The sequence below is a fragment of the Gorilla gorilla genome, chromosome 10 (assembly GCF_029281585.2).
Source record: "Gorilla gorilla gorilla isolate KB3781 chromosome 10, NHGRI_mGorGor1-v2.1_pri, whole genome shotgun sequence".
Taxonomy (NCBI): Eukaryota; Metazoa; Chordata; class Mammalia; order Primates; family Hominidae; genus Gorilla; species Gorilla gorilla.
Window position 1 is genome coordinate 108761308 of NC_073234.2, and position 15030 is coordinate 108776337.

General features: G+C 41.9%; 1 long non-coding RNA gene across 1 annotated transcript in view; it reads right to left on the reverse strand.

Moving 5' to 3' along the window:
- LOC129525749 (uncharacterized) overlaps window positions 1–15030 on the reverse strand; it is a 60780-nt gene that overhangs the window by 42009 nt on the left and 3741 nt on the right. The window lies entirely within an intron of this gene.

Sequence of the window (15030 nt, forward strand, 5' to 3'; positions counted from 1 at the left end):
ATGCTCAACTTCATTAATAACCTGAGTGATACAGATTAAAATGAGATACCATGTTATAAACAATGAAATTGACTGAGATCAAAGACTCCCCCCACCCCACCCCAATTCACAATGTTGGTCATGGTGTGAGAAAACAAGCTTATATGGTGTTTTGATAATATTAAGAAATAAACTAAGGCAGTCTTTCTAGAGGTCATTTGGCAAAATCCCTTAAAAAGTGCATTTTTGGCTGGGTGCAGCGGCTCACACCTGTAATCCCAGCACTTTGGGAGGCTGAGGTGGATAGATCACCTGAGGTCAGGAGTTCGAGACCAGCCTGGCCAACAAGGTGAAACCCTGTCTCTACTGAAAATACAAAAATTAGCCTTAGCCAGGTGTGGTGGCACATGCCTGTAATCTCAACTACTCCGGAGGCCGAGGCAGGAGAATCGCTTGAACCCAGGAAATGGAGGTTGCAATGAGCCGAGATCACTGCACTCCAGCCTGGGTGACAGAGTGAAATTCCATCTCAAAGAAAAAAAAAAAGTGCATTTTTTGGACATAGCAATTTCACTTCTATAAATGTAAACTACAAAAACAATTAAGCTTTATGTGCAAAGGCTTACCTATAATGATATTAATAACAGGGTTATTTGTAATAAGATGGAAGGAAGGAAGGTTAGAGGGGGAGGGAGAGAATAAAGGAAATCAGAATTTCCATCAATAGGAACTGGTTAAATAAACAAATGTGGTACAGTGCATGCATCAAAAGCAGTATTATTTTTCCAATGAAAGTGATGCTGTGGATAAATATTATTGAAATGGGAATTGTTCACATAGGTTACTAGATTTAAAAAACAGATTACAAAACTCTATGTAACTGTATGTTTCTATTTATATGAAGGTCAAGATCAGGCAAAGCCAATCTGCAGTGATAGAAATCTAAACAATGGTGGAGGGAAACTGGGTAGAGCAGAGGCTGATTTGGAAAGAAGTAAAGGAACTTTCTGGAGTGATGGAAATGCTCTAAGATGATATTCTTGCCATATGGCTTGTGGGGGGGTGGTGGGAAGTACAGAGTAGGTGAACATTTGTCAGAATTCATCAAAATGGTCAGTTAGCATCTATACATTTCATTTCATGTGAGTGATACCTCAATTTTAATAAGAAACAAAATCCTCAAATGTACAACATGATCTTAAGTTTATAATAAAAACAACGGTTTCTATTTGTACAGACAGAAAAGGATTTGGAGACTGTCTTAGTCCATTCTGTGCTACTATAACAGAATATCACAGACTGGGTAATTTACAATAAACAGAAATGTATTGGCTCACAGTTCTGCCAGTATCTGGCAAAGACCTTCTTGCTGCATCATAACACAGCAAAAGGCATCACATGGCAGAAAAGTGATAGAGAGGGAAGGGGTGTGGGGAGAGAGAGGGAGAATGAGCAAGACAGCAAGAGGAGACCAAACTCATCCTTTTATAAGGGACCCACTCATGCAATAATGTAATAATGGCTTTAATCTGTTTGTGATGGATCCACCCCCATGACTAAACTCCTCCATTAGGCCCCATCACCATCAAGTTTCTAACCCGTGGACTTTGGGGAACACATTCAAACTATAGCAGAAAGGATTTAGAGGTAGTGGAATTATGGGCATTTTTAAACTCTTTTTTTTCCTCACTTGTCTCAACAAATGTTGTCATAATTTAATCATAACAAACACAAAATGCAAGTGTATCCAAATGTGTTTCAGTGAGCCTCTCTTGCTCTTAATCTGAATATTTCCTAACACCGCATTAAAGGGTACTGTGCAGATTACCCAGTGCATCACGGACTTGCTTGAAATTCCTTGGAAGGATAGCAATGGCATCCCACCCCTTGTGGAGGTCTTTCACCATATGCACTTCCAGCCATTTGTTTTACTCTTTCAAACAGCTCAAAATGCCAAAATTAAATCAAGAATTTTATCATTTAGAGGCATGCTTGAAGTAGATTTTATTTCTGGTGCCCAAACCCCTCTCAGGTCCAGAGTAAAAAGCTTCAAATTCCTGAAGGTAATGCAAATACTTTATGGGCTGAGAAGTAGCTGTTTCTTTGCATGTGTCCTGCCAAGCTTCTAAGAATGGTTTTGCCATTAGTTCCAAACCCACAAGCAGCCTGGTCTGAGCTCCACCACCTCCAGCAGGCTTATTACAGATAAGTCAGCTGGTCTTCATGTGACAGAGAAGCCTTCTGTGCCAGGTGTGCTCACAGCCAAGACTGGGTGTCTGCCACCTCATGCTGATGGCAGCTCATGTTCACATGCAGCCCACAGATCTCAGCACAGGCTGCTGGATGGTTAACGATGCAGGCACAATTACCTCCTAACAATAATAGTGCAAACAACTATGGGCAGTTGGTTAAAGGATGGGAGAGAGGAGGAATAGTAAAAAGCAGATGAAACGTCATTACACTTCTCTAAACTCCTGCAGGATGCAGCCCAGCATGGTGGCTCACATCTGTAATACCAGCACTTTGGGGGGCCAAGGTGGGCGGATCACTTGAGGTCAGAAGTTTGAGACCAGCCTGGGCAACATGGCAAAACCCCATCTCTACTAAAAATACAAAAATTAGCCAGTCATGGTGGCGTGGGCCTGTAATCCCAGCTACTCGGGAGGCTGAGGCGGAAGAATAGTTTGAACCCAGGAGGCAGAGTTTGCAGTGAGCCAAGATCGTGCCACTGCACTCCAGCCTGGGTGACAGAGCGAGACTCCATCTCAAAATAATAATAATAATAATAATAATAATAATAATAATAATAAACTCCTGCAGGATGGATACAAATTGAGAACTGAAGTAGGTGGGAATAAGCGAGAACTGAAATCTGGCTTTTCCTTGGGATACAGCCAAAGAAACTAATGGACGAACAGTGCCAAAAGAAACTCACCTCCAACAACCTGGCCTGGATCTGGTGCAGAGAGGAAGACAAATGTCCATGGATCTGTATCTCTAGCCTACTGGATAGCTAGACAAAAACGTCCCACAGGGCCATCAGAATGACCTGGTCTAACATCCCTGAACTGAACTCAACATCCTTTCCTTGCCTCCAACCTGCTATGTCTTTTGCAAAGATGTATAACAACCAGTGTATAACACAGGCTGCTGGGTGTATAATAACCAGTGACCCCTTTACAAGAGCGAGAACTTACAAGCCCTTCAGACCTCCTCCTTCTTCATCTTCCACATATGATTAGTTCCAGTTCCTAGTTAGGACACTATCATCCTAATATCTTTCTGACTAGCCCTTCCTTCTTGTTGTGCTGCCAACTGTCACAAAATCTAATTTCCACCTCACTGCCTGAATGATCTGTCTACACTGCAAATCTGATCATGCCTCTGGCCTATGCCAGTCTTTCCACAGTTCTCCATTATCTACCCAGCATATTCTTGAGAAGATCTCAAATGCCTTCACTACCAGGCACTCAAATGTGTGAAGCCATGGGGTTTAATATGGCCAAGAAGGAAGTTGTATGGACCTGGAGAAGATCTGTCCTACCTAAAGTTATTCAAATCAAAAATTATTTTAAAACAGCTGCCCTGGCCTGGGAAAACTTTCTGAGGTCACTTTGATACTCTTGGTCTACAATAGAGTCAAATTCCTTAGCCTGTGATGTAGCTGAAGCCTGCTTCTCTAGCCTTGTCTTCACCTATTTTCAATTAAGCAGCCTGCATTTTCCTGAAGGTTCTCTTTCACACAGTGATGCCTTTGAACATTATCTTTTCTGCTTGGGTCCGTCTCCTTCTTTCCCCATCTTGCCTAGAAACTTATGTCAAGACCTCATCTGCCAGCCTTTGTGGAGCCCCAGGAAGAGTTATACCCTGGACATGCATCTGTTATTGTTGTTCTTTCCAAGCTTACAAATATTTATTTTCCTTCTCTGCAAGTAGTACTTAGGGGGCCTGTCTTATAATGGCACAAATTGTATGTTACAAAATAAACGGCAAAGGCTAGAGACAGTTTTCCTCCCCAACATTTTAAATAAGATTGAGAAATTATTGTTTACATCACAAAATGTCATTTAAAAAAAAATTCAGAGTGTGCTTTAGGAGCTAATAGAGATTTTATGAGGACCTCCAAATGTGCCCTGTGTCCCTGGCTAGCCTTCACCAATAAACCTGTATTGAATGTGATAGTACAACAACCCTAGGCCAGAAAAACTGCTTCAGGCCTTGATCAGGTTCCCAAAATATTAGAGGTGATATTAATCATTATCATAAAATTTTAGTTGTTCAACAAAAAAAAAGAAAAAAGAAATGGTTACATGCTCCAGTGCATTTTTAAAAATCACTTAAAGAAATAAAAGAGAACTCAACTCCACTCCACAACTGGGTCACAAGCTCCATTGGCTAAGGTAGTTGAGTTCCCAGCCACATGAAATAGTTCTATTTCTCAGAACTTGTCCAAAGACCTCTCCTGCCTGCAGAGATAGAAGTAAGGAAAAGAGAATCTTTCCTACACCTTTAAGTTTGACCTGCCTCATTTTTTTTTCCCTCCCTTTCTGTCCATTGATTTAGGCCATCAAGGAACTGTAGAAGTAGAATAGGAAGTGGGAAAGGGAAGAGATAGTGAAGGATGAAGGGGTGGGCCAATCATGGGGGGCTTTCAAGGGATCTATGTCTATAGTGGCTGAGGTTAAATGAAGTTAACCACAAAGCTCGAGTCACCTCACCACTTCCTACTTTGTAGACTAATAGGCTGAGCTCTGGTTTAACTTAAACTTGAGTGGTCTGGAGTGAATTCATTGGTTCTACACCAGTTCCTCACAGAATATTATATATTTTTTATCATTATTATTGAGATTTTACGTGTTTTTATTCTTTCCTTTTTTTTTTTTTTTTTTGAGACAGGGTCTTGCTCAGTTGCCCGGACTAGAGTGTAGTGGCGTGATCATGGCACACTGTAGCCCTGACCTCCCAGGGTCAAGCAGTCCTCCAGCCTCAGCCTCCCAAGCAGTTGGGACTATAGGTGCACACCACAACACCCAGCTAATTTTTTTTTTTTTTTGAAGAGATGGGGTTTTGCAATGTTACCCAGGCTGGTTTTGAACTCCTGAGTTCAAATAATCTGCCTGCCTTGGCCTCCCAAAGTGCTGGGATTACTGGCGCGAGCCACCACGCCTGACTGTTTTTATTCTTATTAACCAATCTGAAAGCAATTTACTTAATGTCTGGCTGAACACACACACACACACAGACGATATTCTAACACAAATGAACATGCACATGACATGACTTTGAGAAATACAGGAAAGCATAAGGAAAAAAACTATAGTTAACCCAAAAATAAAAATTATTAACTATTTTGTCAATTCTGCTATTAAGATCTTTATATAGTTGGGACTGTATTGTATTCACAACTTTTTTTTTTTTTTTTTTTGAGACAGAATCTCACTCACTCTGTCACTCAGGCTGGAGTGTAGTGGCACAATCAGGCTCGCTGCCTCCTGGGTTCAAGGGATCCTCCCACCTCAGCCTCCAGAGTAGCTGGGACTACAGGCATATGCCACCATGCCCAAATAATTTTTGTATGTTTTTTTAGAGATGGGTTTTGGGTTTGGCCATGTTGCTCCAGGTGATACAACCTTTAATACTTAGAAATCTAACTTTGTAACAAGCTCTTGCCTTGCTTTTAGAAACTATGTAAGCATTGTTATTTATAGCTACATAGAACTCCTTGAAGTGTATATATTGTAATTTATATAACCATTTTTCTTTTTTCTTTTTTCTTTTTTTTTTTTTTTGAGACAGAGTCTTGCTCTGTCGCCCAGCCTGGAGTGCAGTGGCACGATCTTGGCTCACTGCAAGCTCCGCCTCCCGGGTTCATGCCATTCTCCTGCCTCAGCCTCCTGAGTAGCTGGGACCACAGGCGCCCGCCACCATGCCTGGCTAATTTTTTATATTTTTAGTAGAGACGGGGTTTCACCATGTTAGCCAGGATGGTCTCAATCTCCTGACCTTGTGATCCGCCTGCCTCGGCCTCCCAAAGTGCTGGGATTACAGGCGTAAGCCACCATGCCCGGCCTACTTATATGACCATTTTTCTACTACTAGGCATTTAGTTTTTAACTAAACATATTTTGGAATAATAATATGGATTTCGACCTTTTAAAAGCTCTCACTACCAGCAATGAGAAAATAAGACCTCTTTAAAGAAGGTATAGGCAGCAGTATTTTAAAAGTATTTTAGTCATTGGTTTCCTTCAGCCAAGAAAAACAGGTACAATATCACTGAATTATGGACAAAAGCAGGAAATACCCTGAAATTTTCCCAAGAATAATATATTTCTTAAACATATGCTGATGTGAAAGTTGGACTTGTTCTAGGAAGGCTTTAGGAAAGAAAGGAGTCTTTAATAGGAGAATAAATATACAAGAGGTGGTATAAAAACATGAAGTTGGGGGTAAGAGAAAAAACATGGCAAATGTCGTGAGGTGAAGAACTCAGGCTCTTAACGTGGTGCCTGGCAGAGTTCCTCTGCCATCATTGCCTTTGATGGTGACTGGATTCTGGTAAGCTTACCACAAATCCTTAAATTCTAGGCAGAACACTTGCTTAAACAAAGAATTTAAACAACCATTTGCTAACGGTAATCTCCTGCCTACTCTAAGTGTCTTTTCACCAAATCGTTCCTCTTTTTCTATGCTATTTAGACTTTGCCAGCAACAGAGTGGGCAGCCAGATGTTATTTCACAGAATTCACACGGCTGGAATCGCTGCTGTGAGAATTCTTTTAAAGGGATGTAGAACTTACAGTCTTCCTAAAGCCCCATGTCCCTGAACTTTTGTAGCAATCTGGGGAAGATAGAATGCTGCATTATTATATTACATTTGATTTTCATTTAAATCAATTCTTTTCTTAGAAAGTTATCTAAAAATTTTGATTCATTCTACGTTTTGCCCAATATGTTTCCCATTATTTATCACAGTTTGTCTTCACAACACCCTGAGCGATGGGTAGGCCAGATGTTGCTACTTCCATTTTCTTCAAAGAGAAGAAAACCGATGAAGAGACTGAAGGCATTGCCACCAGAACCCAGGTGTCTCATCTTTTTGGCCCAGGGTGTGTTACTCTGACACATTAAACTGTCACCGTGGCTTTGACAGATGGCATTGGAAGAGAGTCCATAGAGACATGGGTTGTGTCTCTGCTATTGGATATCTCAGGGAAGTTTTATACTTCAGTTTTTCAAACCTGCCATAAACCCTGAGTATTTCTTTAAGCACATATCAAAGTAGTCTATCTTAAAGTATCTCCAAGTTTTTTCCAGATTTGGATTTTTTAATTTTTTAATTTATTTCATTTTATCTTATCTGAGACAGAGTCTCACTCTGTTACCCAGGCTGGAGTGCAGTGGCGTGATCTCAGCTCACTGTGACCTCTGCCTCCTGGGTTCAAGAAATTCTTGTGCCTCAGCCTTCTGAGTAGCTGGGATTACAGGTACACGCCACCACCAGGCCCAGGTGATTTTTAAAAATTTCTTATCTAAGTAACCTACATAGGCCAAGCGAGGTGGTTCACACCTGTAATGCCAGCACTTTGGGAGGCCAAGGTAGGCAGATTGCCTGAGCTCAGGAGTTTGAGACCAGCCTGAGCAACACGGCAAAATCCCGTCTGTACAAAACACACAAAAACTAGCTGGACTTTTGGAGGTTAGGGGTGGAGGGTGCTGAGGCAGGAGGATTGCTTGAGCCTGAGAGGTTGAGGCTGCAGTGAGCAGAGATCAAGCCACTGCACTCCAGCCTGGGTGATAGGGCAAGACCATGTCTCTTAAAAGGAAAAAAAAAAAAAAAAACCTACATAGAAGTAGGAATAAAAGATGACTTTAGCATTCATTTTCCAAGTATATATAAGCGGAATTAAGATGAATATTTACATAAAGTAACATATTTGAAAATCTGTTGAGATTTAAATGACAAAATTAGGAAAAGCCAGTATCTCTTTTTTATTTTTTATTTATTTTTATTTTTTGAGATGGGGTTTCACTCTGTCACCCAGGCTGGAGTGCAGTGGCGCCATCTCGGCTCACTGCAAACTCCGCCTCCTGGGTTCAAGCAATTCTTCTGCCTCAGCCTCCCAAGTAGCTGGGACTACAGGCGCCTGCCACCACACCCACGTAATTTTTGTATTTTTTTTAGTAGATACGGGGTTTCGCCACGTTGGCCAGGCTGGTCTCAAAATCCTGACCTCAGGTGATCCACCCGCCTCAGCCTCCCAAAGTGCTGGGATTAGAGGCGTCACCCACCGCGCTTGGCCTTTTTTTTTTTTTTTTTTTTTTTTTGAGACAGAATCTTGCTCTGTCACCCAGTGGCATAATGTTGGCTCACTGCAGCCTCCTGGGTTCAAGAAATTCTCCTGCCTCAGTGCCCCAAATAGCTGGGACTACAGGCATGCGCCATCACGCCCGACTAATTTTTTGTATTTTTAGTAGAGACGGTGTTTCACCGTGTTAGCCAGGATGGTCTCAATCTCCTGACCTCGTGATCCGCCCTCCTCGGCCTCCCAAAGTGCTGGGATTACAGGCGTGAGCCACCGCGCCCAACCAGAACAATGCTTCTTTAAAAATGACTAAAAATACAAAGGGCTGGATGTGGTGGCTCATACCTGTAATCCCAGCACTTTGGGAGGCCAAGACAGGAGGACTGCTTGAGCCCAGGAGTTTGATACCAGCCTGGGCAACATGACAAAACCCTGTTTCTACAAAAAATACAAAAATTAGCCAGGCATGATGGTGTGGGTCTGTAATCCCAGTTACTTGGGAGGCTTAGGTGGGAGGATGGATAGAGCCCACGAGGTTGAGACTGCAGTGAGCTGTGATCACACTACTGTACTCCAGCCTGGGCAACAGAGTGAGACCCTATCTCAAAAAATATAAATAAATGAATAAACAAATAAAAATTTTAAAAAATTATATAGATAATTTTTTCAAGCTGAGCCTTATATAAAATGCATTTCTGTATGTAGGTCTCCCTTTGTAAATAATATGACTTTTCTATAAACCTATAATATAAAAGACTCTTGGAGAACATACAACAGAAAAAGGACATGTCCACTCTATATCATACTTGAAAGTACTATTGATTTTCTTTTTAAGATAGAAAGGAAAAGTCATATTAAAAGCTACTTTTGGCTGGGCACTGTGGCTCACGCCTGTAATCCCAACACTTTGGGAGGCCGAGGCGGGCGGATCATGAGGTCAAGAGATTGAGACCATCCTGGCCAATATGGTGAAACGTCGTCTCTACTAAAAACACAAAAACTAGCTGGGCGTGGTGGCGCACACCTGCTACTCAGGAGGCTGAGGCGGGAGAATCGCTTGAACCCAGGAGACAAGAGGTTGCAGTGAGCCAAGATTGCGCCATTGCACTCCAGCCTGGTGACAAAGCGAGACCCGGTCTCAAAAAAAAAAAAAAAAAAAAAAAGCTACTTTCACTTGGGATGTGTGTGTGCACACATGTGTTATTGTTGTCGAAGAGCAGTTTCCAAGAACCCTCAACTAGCCTATGAACGTGGCTGCAAGTTGACACTTGACAATACTCAGTTCAAGACTATACCTGATACTGCCGTACTCCCTTATATTATTTCCTGTTTCCCCAAAAGATAGCAAGTGTCTTGAGGTTAATAACTGTCTTTTATTTCTGTTATGTCCTTCATAGTGTTTCCCATCATATTTGTGTTGAAATGAACATTCATCTGATGTTCCAGGAGACCCAGTCCCACTAATTTATCCAATCTTTGAAATAAATTGCTCTTATTCTCTGAACTGTAAAATTGAATGTTAATATTACTATTTTTTGGAATATCTTGACTCTACAATAATCTACATTTGTATGATATGGTTGCAAGCATTACTATCATGTGAAAAAGAATAGTTTTTTTGTGCTTATTCCCTAAAAATTTTGAAGCTTTGGATATAATTTTATCAATATAGTGAGTAAGTCTGTGTGCGCGCGCTCTCTCTCTCTCTGGCTCACTCCCACCTTCTCTTGCCTTCCCTCACCCTCCCTCCCTTTCCTTACCTCTCTCCCTTGCCTCTCCCTCTCTCTTACCTCTCTTCCTTTCTCCCTCTCTCCTTCTCTCCCTGTCTTTCCCTCTCCCTCTCCTTCCTCTCTCCCTCTCTCCTTCTGTCCCTTTCTCCTTCTCCTTCTGCCATAAAATGAAAAATAAAAAAAGTAGTGAATAAGAGTAAGTAAATAATAGAAAAGCAAGAGCCCATCACCCCCTGAATCTCTTGTAGATTGTTTTTAAGGTATGAGGAAACCTCTTAGGTTTCTAGGTTTCTCTTAATTTCTCCCATTAGAATTCAACTGACCAGCATTAACATTAAAACAGAGATCTTGAGACTGACAAAACAGACTCTTCTAGTAGAAGATACCAAATCTCAACCTGACTGTATATACTGACTGTAGTATAGCATCACATGACAAATAGCAAGGCCTTAAAGAAATCCAAGTATTTTACCCCAAAATACATTTCTTTGACATATTTTGGAATGGCCCTGCAAAGCTGTCTCTTGTGAGGAAAATCTACCTTCTGTAGAAAATCTCCTTTCCTTTCCAAATATTTTCTTCATCCAGGAGAGATTATCTGTCCCCCTAAAATGTATAACATCAAGCTGCAACCAACTACCTTGGGCACCTGTTCTCAGGACCTCTTGAGGCTGTCTTAAGCCTTAGTCACTCATATTTGGCTCAGAATAAACCTCTTCAAATATGTTACAGTGTTTGAATCTTTTCATTGACAATTTCAAGAGGTTCATGATCTTTCAGAGGCCCCTTATTTATTTATTTATTTTATTTTTACTGAAAAAGCATCTTGCCATGTTGCCCAGGCTGGTCTCAAACTTCTGGGTTCAAGTGATCCTCCCCCATCTTCCCAAAGTGCTGGCATTACAGGTGTGAGCCACTGTGCCCAGACTAAAACTGTTTTTTAACATCATTTATTAATTAATTTATTTTCGAGACAGGGTCACACTCTGTCACCCAGGCTGGAGTGCAGTGGCACAATTACAGCTCACTGCAGCCTCGACTTCCCAGGCTCAAGAGGTCCTCCTGCCTCAGCCTCCCAATTAGTTGAGACTATAGGCACATGACACCATGTCAAGCTAATTTTTTGTATTTTTTTGTAGAGATGGGGTTTCACCATGTTGTCCCACCTGGTCTTGAATTCCTGGGCTCAAACAATACACTCCACCTGCCTAGCCTCCCAAGTGCTGGAGTTACAGGGGTGAGCCACAGTGCCCAGCCCTCAGAGACCCCTTTTGAGGGATTTCTGCTGGTAGTAACCTATAGCATTTTTTATTTTTATTTTATTTTATTTTTTGAGACCAAGTCTTGCTCTGTCACCCAGGCTGGGGTGCAGTGGTATGATCTTGGATCTTGGCTTACTGCAACCTCCACTTCTCGGGTTCAAGCAATTCTCATTCCTCAGCCTCCCGAGCAGCTGGGACTATAGTTGTCTGCCACCACACCTGACTAATTTTTGTATTTTTAGTAGAGAAGGTGTTTCACTATGTTGGTCAGACTGGTCTCGAATTCCTGGCCTCAAGTGATCCGCCCACCTTGGCTTCCCAAAGTGCTGGAATTACAGGCATGAGCCACTGTGCCTGGTGATAGTATTTTTTAAAACTACAAAAAACAATGCACATATGTTTCAGAAAATCCTCAAATTGTGTTTTTCTTCTGCTCTGACACAACAGTCATAAATACAGAAGACTTCTGTGACCAAATATTGGGGCTTCTCCTCACCACCAATTCTGCAGTAGATACCAGCTGGGTGTCCTCGAATTCAATTCTGGGGTTATCTACCTAGAGATACTGTGAGATCCCACAGTTGAGGGCTCAGCCCCTAAGGCTGGACCCCATCCCCCACCAGTCACAAGGTCAGGCCTCTGGAACTTCTGACTGACCAGCTTCAAGTTGGGGTTTCCATGACCCTCTCTTTGGGTTCGATTAATTTGCTGGGGTCAGATCACAGAATTCAGGGAAACACTTACGTTTACTGGTTTATTATGAAGGATATTAGAAAGGATACAGACAAAGAGATGCTGGGAGCAGTGCCCAGGGAAGGAGCACAGAGCTTCCGCGCCCTCTCTGGGTACACCACCCTCTAAGAACCTCCCTGTGTTCAGCTATCTGGAAGCTCTCTGAACCCAGTGTGTTTACGGAATCTTCATAGTGTTAGCATTCCTTCCCCCAGGGTATGGGGCGGAACCCTCTCTGGAATGAGGGTCTTAGGAATCACAATCGGAAAGGTGGAGAAAGATTACAGTCCTACCTTGGAGCAGGTGAAAGGAGGGAGAAGGTCAAAGAGTTTCTCTTTCCTGAGGTTGGCCAGGGCCAACATAGCAACAAAATGACTGTAACATAATCTAGGACTTTTTTTTTTATACCTTCCAGTGAAGATGTTCCTTTCAGTTTTGGGGGGTTTTTGTTGTTGTTGTTCTTGTTGTTGTTATTTGTTTGTTTTTTTGAGACGGAGTCTCCCTCTGTCACCCAGGCTGGAGTGCAGTGGCACGATCTCGGCTCACTGCAACCTCCACCTCCTGGGTTCAGGCAATTCTCCTGCCTCAGCCTCCCGAGTAGCTGGGATTACAGGCGCCCGCCACCAGGCCCAGCTAATTTTTGTATTTTTAGTAGAGATGGGTTTCACCATGTTGGCCAGGTTGATCTGGAACTCCTGACCTCAGGTGATCCACCCGCCTCTGCCTCCCAGAGTGCTGGGATTACAGGCGTGAACCACTGCACCTGGCTGTCCTTTCAGCTTTTAGATAGAAGGGAGAAAGAGGTCAACTCAGATATCCAGAACCAAACTAATGAAGTTATATTGTTCTTTTCTATTTCTGATCAAAGAAGTTTCTAAACAGCCATTCCAGGCTCTAATATAACAAGTGTAACACAACTTGTATTCTAGCAGTGTGGGGATTCATGTCCATGTCTACAAAACATTCTTCCTCTCCCCAATTTTCCTAATGGCTTACAACTTAATATTTTAAACACTTATAGAAAATTTCAAAAAATGCAAAAAAAAAAAAAAAAAGAATGCAACCATATCTCAACTATGACAATAATCAACTAATGGCCAATCTAGGTTCCTTCACACTCCTACTCATTTTCCTTGCCCCCAACAACCTAGATTTTTCTCCATCATAGTACTGCAGCTGCAAATATTTTTGTACATATGCTTAAAAGATAAGGACTCCATTTTTGAACATCATCACACTGCCCCAAAAGCAACAATAGATGCTTAATATCATCACATATTCAGTGTTCACATTCCCTAATTGTCCTTATAAATGTCCTCTTAAAAATCTTTGCTTGCCTATTGGGAAAAATTAGTCATATTAAAAAATTGTTTGAAAGTTTGTTGTTTGGGGCTGGGTGTGGTGGCTCACACCTGTAATCCCAGCACTTTGGGAGGCTGAGGCAGGAGAATCGCTTGAACCTGGGAGGCAGAGGTTGCAGTGAGCCGAGATCATGCCATTGCACTCCAGCCTGGGTAACACAGTGAGACTCTGTCTCAAAAAAAAAGGTGCGTTTGAATCTGCATCAAAACAAGGTCCCAGGTGGGCATAGTGGCTCACACCTGTAATCCCAGAACTTTGGGAGGCTGAGGCAGGAGGACCACTAGAGCCCAGGAGTTTGAGACCAGCTTGGGCAACATGGCGAAACCCCATCTCTACCAAAAATACAAAAATTAGCCAGGCATGCTGGTGCATGTCTGTAGTCCCAGCTACCTGGAGGCTGAGATGGAAGGATCGCTTGAGCCTGGGAGGCAAAGGTTGCAGTGAGGCATGATCAAGACTATTGCTCCATCCAGCCTGGGCAACAGAGTGAGACCCTGTCTAAAAAACAAACACACAAGGGCAGGGTGTAGTGGCTCACGCTTGTAATCCCAATACTTTGGGAGGCCAAGGTGGGTAGACCACCTGAGGTCAGGAGTTCGAGACCAGCCTGGCCAACATGGTGAAACCCCCATCTCTACTAAAAAAAATAAAAAATAAATTAGCCAGGCATGGTGGTGGGCACCTGTAATCCCAGCTACTCAGGAGGCTGAGGCAGGAGAATCGCTTGAACCCAGGAGCTGGAGGTTGCAGAGAGCTGAGATCGCACCATTGCACTCCAGCCTGGGCAACAAGAGTGAAACTCCATCTCAAACAAACAAACAAACAAACAAACCTCCAAAAAACCAATGTCCATTTATTGTGATAATTAACATGTCTCTTATGGGCAACATTGTCCTTTTTTAGCCTTTGCTCTCAAATAAAAAAATTGTTATGTAGCAAAAACAACCATTTCCAGATGATGCAAGAGTTCAAAATGCTGGCCTGAAGAAGTCTATGAAAATGTCAAGTCATGCCTTTGTGAGGAGATAACTACTTGGCATATACCTTTCCCTGAATGATAAAGAAGGAAAGAAAAAATGTACTTCCAGTAAACATATTCATTAGCCACAGAGAGCTGCATATAAACATGATGCTTGTAAAACAAATGCTCTGCAGTAAATGGGAATTGAGAAAATAGGTAATAAGTTGCAAATCTGAAAATCATTTCTTTATTTCAATGTAAGATAAGTTTATAAACAGTCGGACCAAAAGGTCTGCTTTTAAAGTTTTGCAAATGCTGGTCAGATTGATTAGTCCTTTTTTGAATTTTTAATCCTAAAGCTTTTTAATTTAAGGCTTTTTAATTTTCAGTTTGCTTACTCCATTCTTTTGTAAAAGAAAAAAATCACTTTAGATTAAATGAAATTGTAATTAAGGCTTCTACTTCCATTTCTCACCTTACGAGCTTATCTTCTGGATCCCCCACTTAAAAAACAAAGTTCCCTTTTCATTTAAAAATTAAAGAAACTCCTGGGTTAGTACCTAACACAAACAAACTAATAATTACCATGTAATAGAAGCAACAGGACAAGCTCACAGTAATATTACAATGCAGGAGGTAAAAACTTGGGCAACATAGAAAGAAGGCTCCGTTTCTTAGTCTGTAAATGGGGACAATAA